The sequence below is a fragment of the Heloderma suspectum genome, chromosome 2 (genome assembly GCF_057233095.1).
Source record: "Heloderma suspectum isolate Gila_16-S chromosome 2, 16-S_ref, whole genome shotgun sequence".
NCBI lineage: Eukaryota > Metazoa > Chordata > Lepidosauria > Squamata > Helodermatidae > Heloderma > Heloderma suspectum.
Genome location: NC_139459.1, coordinates 407,551,711 through 407,560,000, shown reverse-complemented (window position 1 = coordinate 407,560,000; position 8,290 = coordinate 407,551,711). Strand labels below are relative to the sequence as shown.

At 44.9% G+C, this 8,290-nt stretch overlaps 1 pseudogene; it reads left to right on the top strand.

Moving 5' to 3' along the window:
* The first annotated feature begins 1,576 nt into the window (after positions 1-1,576).
* Positions 1,577-7,618, top strand: LOC146356796 (uncharacterized; annotated as a pseudogene).
* The last annotated feature ends 672 nt before the right edge of the window (positions 7,619-8,290 follow it).

The following is an 8,290-nucleotide window of genomic DNA, read 5'->3' as shown; positions in this document are numbered from 1 at the left end:
CCCTAACCCTAGCCCCAACCCCAGCCCCAGCCCCAACCCTAAGCCTAACCCTAGCCCTAACCCTAGCCCTAACCCTAGCCCTAACCCAACCGTAACACTAGCCCTAGCCCTAACCCCACCCCTAACCCTAGCCCTAACCCCACCCCTAACCCTAGCCCTAACCCCACCCCTAACCCTAACCCTAGCCCTAACCCTAACCCTAGCCCTAACCCTAGCCCTAACCCAACCCCAACCCCAACTCTAACCCAACCCTAACCCCAACCCTAACCCCAACCCTAACCTACCCTAACCCTAACCCTAACCCAACCCTAACCTAACCCGAACCCAGACCCGAACCCTACCCCGAACCCAACCCCCACTCTCACCCTCACCCTACCCCTAACCCCCTTACCCTAACCCTAACCCCCTAACCCTAACCCCTAACCTCCTAACCCCCTAACCCTAACCCCCTAAACCCCTAACCCTAACCCCCTAACCCTACCCCTAACCCCCTAACCCTAACCCCCTAACCCTAGCCCTAACCCCAACCCAAACCCAACCCAACCCTAACACTAACCCCAACCCTAACCTACCCTAACCCTAACCCTAACGCTAACCCAACCCTAACCTAACCCGGACCCGAACCCTTGACCCGAACCTGGACCGGGACCCGACCCGAACCCGACCCCTAACCCCCTTACCCTAACCCCCTAAACCCCTAACCCTAACCCCCTAACCCTACCCCTAACCCACTACCCCCCTAACCCTAACCCCCTAACCCCCTATCCCTAGCCCCCTAACCCTCTAACTCCCTAACCCTAACCCCAACCCCTACCCCTCGCCCTCACCCAACCCTAACCCCAACCCCAACCCTAACCCAACCCTAACCCGACCCTGACCCTGACCCGACCCTGACCCGACCCCAACCCAACCATAACCAAGCCAACCCTAACCCTAACCCAACCCCAACCCAACCCTCACCCTAAACCCTGACCCTAACCCAATCCTAACCCTAACCCAACCCAACCCTAACCCTAACCCTAACCCAACCCTAACTGTTATATCTGGCAGACTACTGTTTCTTGTGATCTTCATTCCTCACCTAGAGATAAAGCAGCTTCTCCATTGACAGAAGAGGAGGCACGCAAAAGCGTGGCCAGCAGGCAAAAGAAATTTTTGTCAGACGTTGAAAAGGGGGCTAGGCCTAAAGTGGGACTGGAAGGGAACAATTGGTCGGGTCAACGAGAGGGGGCAATCGAGCGACAAACTGTAAGTACAGCCATTCTGCACGGAAACACTGCATCCACACCACCGCAGATATACCAATCAGAATCGTCTATGTCGAGCGCAACCTCATCACGAGCTGTACTCGAGGTAGAGGGTGGGCGACCACAGGTGACAAGTCAGAACCAACCGAAATCTTATGCGGTAGCTGCTAGGGAGGAGGAAGGGGAAAGAACAAACAGGTAGAGCAAGAGAAACAAAGAGTCCCTGGTATAATCTCAAAGATGAGGATGAGGATTTCCTAGCTCAGGCGATCAAAGGGGCATCTGATCTGATGGTGACTCACGAAAGAGATACGTGGTTCGCTTTCGTCATGCGGGAAATGACCCGCAAGGAGAAGCAAGGTCGTGCATTGCAAAAAAACTCCTTAGAGGCGCCTTAGATATTAACAGAAATGATGTTCTGGCTATTATTCAACTTATTATTCAACTTTGGGGGTAACAATGGACGTAGGCGCACGCACTGCAATGGAGAGAACAGCTCTGATAGCGTCCAATAATAGTCTTCAGACACAGGTAGGAAGAAAGCCAGACTATGAAGCACATGGTCTTCGATGTCTATATACTAATGCCCAGAGTATGGGAAACAAACAGAACGAACTTGAACTCTTAATACAGGAGGGAAATTATGACTTGATAGGTATAACTGAGACTTGGTGGGATGACTCTCATGACTGGAATACAGCAGTTGAAGGATATAACTTGTTCAAAAAGAACAGGAGGAACAGAAAGGGAGGCGGGGTTGCACTGTATGTGAAAAATACATATCTCTGCACAGAAATACAGGAGAAGGAGCTTGGTAGCCCCATCGAGAGCATCTGGGTTGAAATAAATGGAGCAAAGAATAAAAGGAACCTGGTGGTCGGAGTCTACTACCGGCCACCCAATCAAGGAGAAGACAAGGATGAAACTTTTGAAAAGCAAATAGCCAATGTTTTAAGGAAGCATGATGTAGTAGTAATGGGGGACTTCAATTTCCCCGATATTTGTTGGGAGACAAATTCTGCAAAACATGGCCCCTCCAGGAAATTCCTGACTTGTGTGGCGGATAACTTCCTCCTACAGAAAGTAGAGGAAGGAACTAGAGGATCGGCTATCCTTGACTTGATCCTAACCAACAGAGATGACTTAGTGGATAAAGTAGCAGTTACAGGAACTCTGGGGGAAAGCGACCATGTTGTACTTGAGTTTTTGGTTCTAAGGGAAGCAAAAGCCGAGTGTACTCAAACGCGTACCCTGGATTTTAGGAAAGCTGATTTTAATAAACTCAGAACAATGATCAGTAAGGTCCCATGGCAAGCAATGCTAGCGAGAAAAGGAGTCCAAGATGGGTGGGAACTTTTAAAAAAGGAAATTCTCAATGCACAATCACAAACAATTCCAACAAGAAGAAAAGGTGGAAGACAACAGAAGAAGCCAATGTGGCTTCACAAAAAGCTTAGGGATGACCTGAAAACAAAAAAGGACACATATAGGAAGTGGAAAGAAGGCCAAGTAACAAAGGAAGAGTACAGGCAGGTAGCACAGAATTGCAGGGATGGCGTCAGGAAGGCTAAAGCGGAGAACGAGGTGAGGTTAGCGAGGGATGCTAAAAACAACAAAAAGGCTTTCTTCAGCTACGTGCATAGTAAAAGGCAGAGGAAAGAAATGGTTGTTCAGCTATTAAATAAGGATGGCAAAATGATAACAGAGGACAAAGAAAAGGCAGAGGTGCTCAATTCCTACTTTGGCTCAGTCTTCTCCCAAAAGAGGGTCTATGACCCCCCTGGCAAAGGCGAAGTACAGGCTGAAGGGGCAGGATTGCAGCTTGAGATCGACAGGCATATGGTCAAGGAACACCTCATTACTTTGAATGAGTTCAAATCTCCAGGGCCAGATGAACTGCATCCTAGAGTCATAAAGGAACTGGCAGAAGAACTCTCAGAACCGCTGTCTATTCTCTTTGAGAAATCATGGAGGACAGGGGAAGTGCCAGATGACTGGAGGAGGGCTAACGTTGTCCCTATCTTCAAAAAGGGTAAAAAGGAGGAACCTGGGAACTACAGACCAGTCAGTCTGACATCAATCCCTGGGAAAATTCTGGAGCAGATCATAAAGCAATCCATCTGGAAGCACCTTGACAACAATGCCGTGATTACTCGAAGCCAACATGGATTTGTCAAAAACAAGTCCTGCCAGACAAATCTGATCTCATTTTTTGATCAAGTCACCTCCCTTGTAGACCGTGGGAATGCTGTAGACATCATATACCTCGACTTCAGCAAAGCTTTCGACAAAGTGCCCCATGATATCCTGATGAGCAAACTAGCTCGAAGTGGGCTAGATGAAACAACGATCCGGTGGATCCACAGTTGGCTACAGAATCGGACTCAAAGAGTGCTTATCAATGGGACCTTCTCAAGCTGGGGAGAGGTAACGAGTGGGGTACCGCAGGGCTCAGTCCTGGGCCCAGTGCTCTTCAACATTTTTATTAATGACTTGGAGGAGAAGGTGCAGGGAATGCTGATCAAATTTGCAGATGACACAAAATTGGGAGGGATAGCTAATACTTTGGAAGACAGAAACAAAATTCAAAGTGATCTGGATAGACTGGAGTGCTGGGCAGAAAACAACAGAATGGCATTTAATAGGGACAAATGCCAAGTTCTGCACCTAGGAAAAAGAAACCAAATGCACAGTTACAAGATGGGGGATACGTGGCTGAACCACACTACGAGCGAGAAGGATCTTGGAATTGTCGTCGATCACAAGCTGAATATGAGCCAACAGTGTGATGTGGCTGCAAAAAAGGCAAATGCTATTTTGGGCTGCATTCATAGAAGCATCGCTTCCAAATCCCGGGAAGTACTAGTTCCCCTCTACTCAGCACTGGTTAGGCCTCATCTGGAGTACTGTGTCCAGTTCTGGGCACCACACTTTAAGAAGGATGCAGACAAGCTGGAGAGGGTTCAAAGGAGGGCAACAAAGATGATCAGGGGACTGGAAACAAAGCCCTATGAAGAGAGACTGAAAGAACTGGGCATGTTTAGCCTTGAGAAGAGAAGACTGAGGGGAGATATGATAGCACTCTTCAAGTACTTGAAAGGTTGTCACAGAGAAGAAGGCCAGGATCTCTTCTTGATCATCCCAGAGTGCAGGACACGGAATAATGGGCTCAAGTTACAGGAAGCCAGATTCCGACTGAACATCAGGAAAAACTTCCTGAGTGTCAGAGCAATACGGCAATGGAACCAATTACCTGGGGAGGTGGTGGGCTCTCCCACACTGGAGGCCTTCAAGACGAGGCTGGACAGCCATTTGTCAGGGATACTCTGACTTGGATTCCTGCATTGAGCAGGGGGTTGGACTCGATGGCCTTGTAGGCCCCCTCCAACCCTACTATTCTATGATTCTATGATTCTATGATTCTATGATTCAAGGGTCGAGAGAGGTGGATGTTTGCCTAGCATCAGAGAAAGCATATAGGCAGTTTTGGTTCAACTGCAAAGTAACGCAAAGGGTGTTCCCGCAGTTGCTAAAGGATTTTGAGTTAGTGCCCTTGTTTAAGAAGGATACAAAGGTGCTCACCGTTATTTTTCGCACCACAGCAATACCGGCACAGGATGTCGCTCTATGGGTATCCAAATACACAACTATCCTAATGGGGCCAGAGAAAAAGTATGATGGTGATGGATTTTGGAATGGAGAATATCGATGTATAGTGACTGTCAAAGATCAAGAAGAGCACCAAAATCAAGGGAAAATACCAAAGTATTTTTATTTAGGTTCAGAGCGTGGCATCACTAGGTGCAGCGGCCAGCCCACAGCCTGTTTTCAATGTGGGTCATATGAGCACAGATGCCGTACATGCACGACACACTTATGTGCCAGGCGTGGTAGTAGGGGACACCTAACGGTCAATTGCCATAGGAGTATACGCTGTAATCTCTGTGATGCAGTGGGGCATGCCTATTTTTGGTGCCCCAAATCGCTTTATAACATTTTGGATGCACAGAAGTTTGACAAAGCTACCCGCATAGCCAAAAGAGGAAAGCAAAGGGCGAGTGAGCGACACCAAGCAAATGAGCAAGGACCAGAGTGAGGGCGAGCAATCAGATCACCCTTTTCAATAGACCTGGCCCCAGGCACCACCGATATAACTGAGGGCAGGAGGAACAGTTTTAGGAGAGAGGAATGGATTCAAGTAGATAAACGTAAAGGTGGGAAAAGTAATAAGAAATCAAACAATGCAGAGGAAAGAGACTCTATGGAAGTTTTAGCCAATCAAAATAGGTTTGAGCTTTTGAGAGACGAGGAAGAGGCAGTAATGGAAGTAGGGACAGCAAACCTCGATAGAGAAAATGTTGAAGAAGGAGAAGGAGAAGTGAGGCTAGCGACCAGGCAAAATGTACAAGAACTCAACGATAGAGTAATGGAGGAAGTCTCCATGTTGGCAAAAGTCAGCCAATTAGAACAATTGGCCTATTCTAGGACCTGAAAAAGCCAAGAAACAAAGGGCTGTGAAAACAAGGAAAAAGAAGCCAAGCAATGAGGGAATAAGTGAAGGGGTGGAAGGAGTGCCAGAGCAGAGTCAGGACATGTTTGTAATAACAGAAAAAGAACAGAATGTGGAAGCAGAGGAAAGCCAAACTCAGGATACAAATGGGAAGAAACAAAGCCAAACAGAAGGGGAAGGAAACACAGAAACTGGTGTAGATGTACCAAACAAAAGGGAAACTTTTGATGACCCCCCCCCCCCGTTTCTCTTTCTCCAAACTTATTTCTTTCTGTCCCTCCACACACCCCCGGCAAAACCCCAGTGGATAATTTAAACAGTCAGGGTACACCTCCGGATTCTCCAGAGGGGGTAGAAAAGTTAGGAAATTAATTTTCTCCCCTTACAAGGGAGATTGTCCAAGAGGTTCTGATAGTAAGTACCATGAAGAAAAATCAAAGAGTTGTTGTTGTTGTTTTCAAATTTAGTTGTTTCTTTAACACTAGTTATTTTGAAATAAATGCAGAAACAAATAAATACTCTTTAACTTAGATAAATAGAGTTATTAGGTTATTTTATATATTTTATTATAATATAATTTAATTTAAAATGGTAAAAATCAATATTTCTTCCTGGAATGTAAATGGATTAAAATAAAAAAAGAGGCAAGAAGAAATTCTTCCCTTCCTCACCAGAATAGACCATGACATTTGCATACTCGAAGAAACCCATTTCAGTAATGAGCAAGAGCGCAGTAACGCCCAAAGGTCATGGACAGCTGGACCATCACTATGGTCTTATGGAGAGGAAGGTACAGCTGGAGTAGCAGTGCTATTTAAGTTAAAAGAGGATTTAACCATCAACCAAGTTATTGAAGGCATCCCAGGAAGGCTGTTAGTAGCTGATTTTACAATCCAACGATTTTTATATCCAGGAAATATGGAAAATAGGCTTTTTCGGCTATGTGCTTTATATACGCCAGTTTCTACAGCAGAAAGGAAAAAGTTCTGGGGTTACTTAAAGGATCCCTGTAATACATGTAGAATCCTCATTGTTGCGGGAGATTTTAATAATAGGGCAAAAGTATCAGACAGATTGGTTTATGTTAGGAGAAGTGGAATGCCAAAAAAGACCAAAGAGCATTTTAATCCTTTAACCTCTGAAGAAAAACAATTAGAACAATTCTTTGAACGATTACAGTTGGTGGATAAAGCTTTGGAAATAGACAGTAGCCTGGATTTTTCCCCCATTTATTGTAGAAAAGCTTATTTAGATAATTATAGGACAATGGATGGGGCAAGTTTTACTTTTTATCATTCCCGTTTTGCTAGTCACATAGATAGAATACGAGCACCTAAGCAATTAAAAACAGAGCAGTGTAGAATCATCATAACCCCATGGTCTGAACATGGCATCCTAAGTATGCAATTATCTATAGGACAAGTTTTCCAAAGGGGAAAACCTTTATGGCGACTTCGACCAAAGCTTTTTGATACGGTTGCTTGCAAGACGTTGATAGCAGCTAGCCATTTAACTCTTTTCGACCTCTACCCAGAGGATCCATCTTTGTGGTGGGAATGACTCAAGAAGATACTTAGGAAGAAATGTTCTAACCATGAATTCAATATTTACCATCGGGAGGTTCAGAATTATCACACTGCTATTTATCAGTTTTTAAGGTGCCATGCTAAAGTAAATAAAGGGCTGCCTTACAATGAAAATACTTTGAAAACATCAAGGGAGGTGATAGCTAATTACCAAAAGATCCAAAGAGATAAAAGGATCACTTCAACAAATTTTAGGAATAAAGGATCCATTTTGGATGTAGATGAATGGGCCAAAACAAAAACACCAAAACCCTTTATAGAATTTAAAGGGCTGAGAGCGAACATAGAAGAGGAAATAAAATTTCATCCTAAAGAAATGTTACGGGTGATGGAAGATTATTATGAACAACTTTATTCAGTCAAAAATATAACACAAGGAGAGATTAAACATTTCTTGCAGTCCATCCCTGAAGAATGTTTCGGCTCTATTTATGAAGGTCTAAATGCAGAAGACTCCCAAATGTTAGTAGTGCAAATTACCAAAGATGAAGTTAGTAAGGCTATCATTAAAGGGAAAAGTACATCTGCCCCGGGGCCTGATGGTCTAGGCTGGAACTTCTATAAGACCTTTAAAAAATGGATAGTTCCCCCTTCAACACAAGTGTTTAACTTCTTGTTACTTCAAAAGAATTTAAGTAGCTCTTTCTATGAGGCTGTTTTGATTTTCTTTCCTAAGAAAGGCGATTTGACATTACCAAGCAGTTGGAGGCCAATCATGTCGATTACAGAATTCTAACCAAAGTCCTCAAAGTCCTCCTTAACAAAAGTAGCAAAGAAAATAGTAATTGGGACTCAAACTAGTGCGGTGCCTGGAAGATCCATGGTGGACTCGCTGTGCCTCTTCCATGAGATTTTCAATCTTGCTGGTGAAGGTCAATGGAGAGGAAAAGTGGTCCAACTAGATCAGGTCAAAGCATTCGATCGTGTCCATCATGCGTACTGATGGG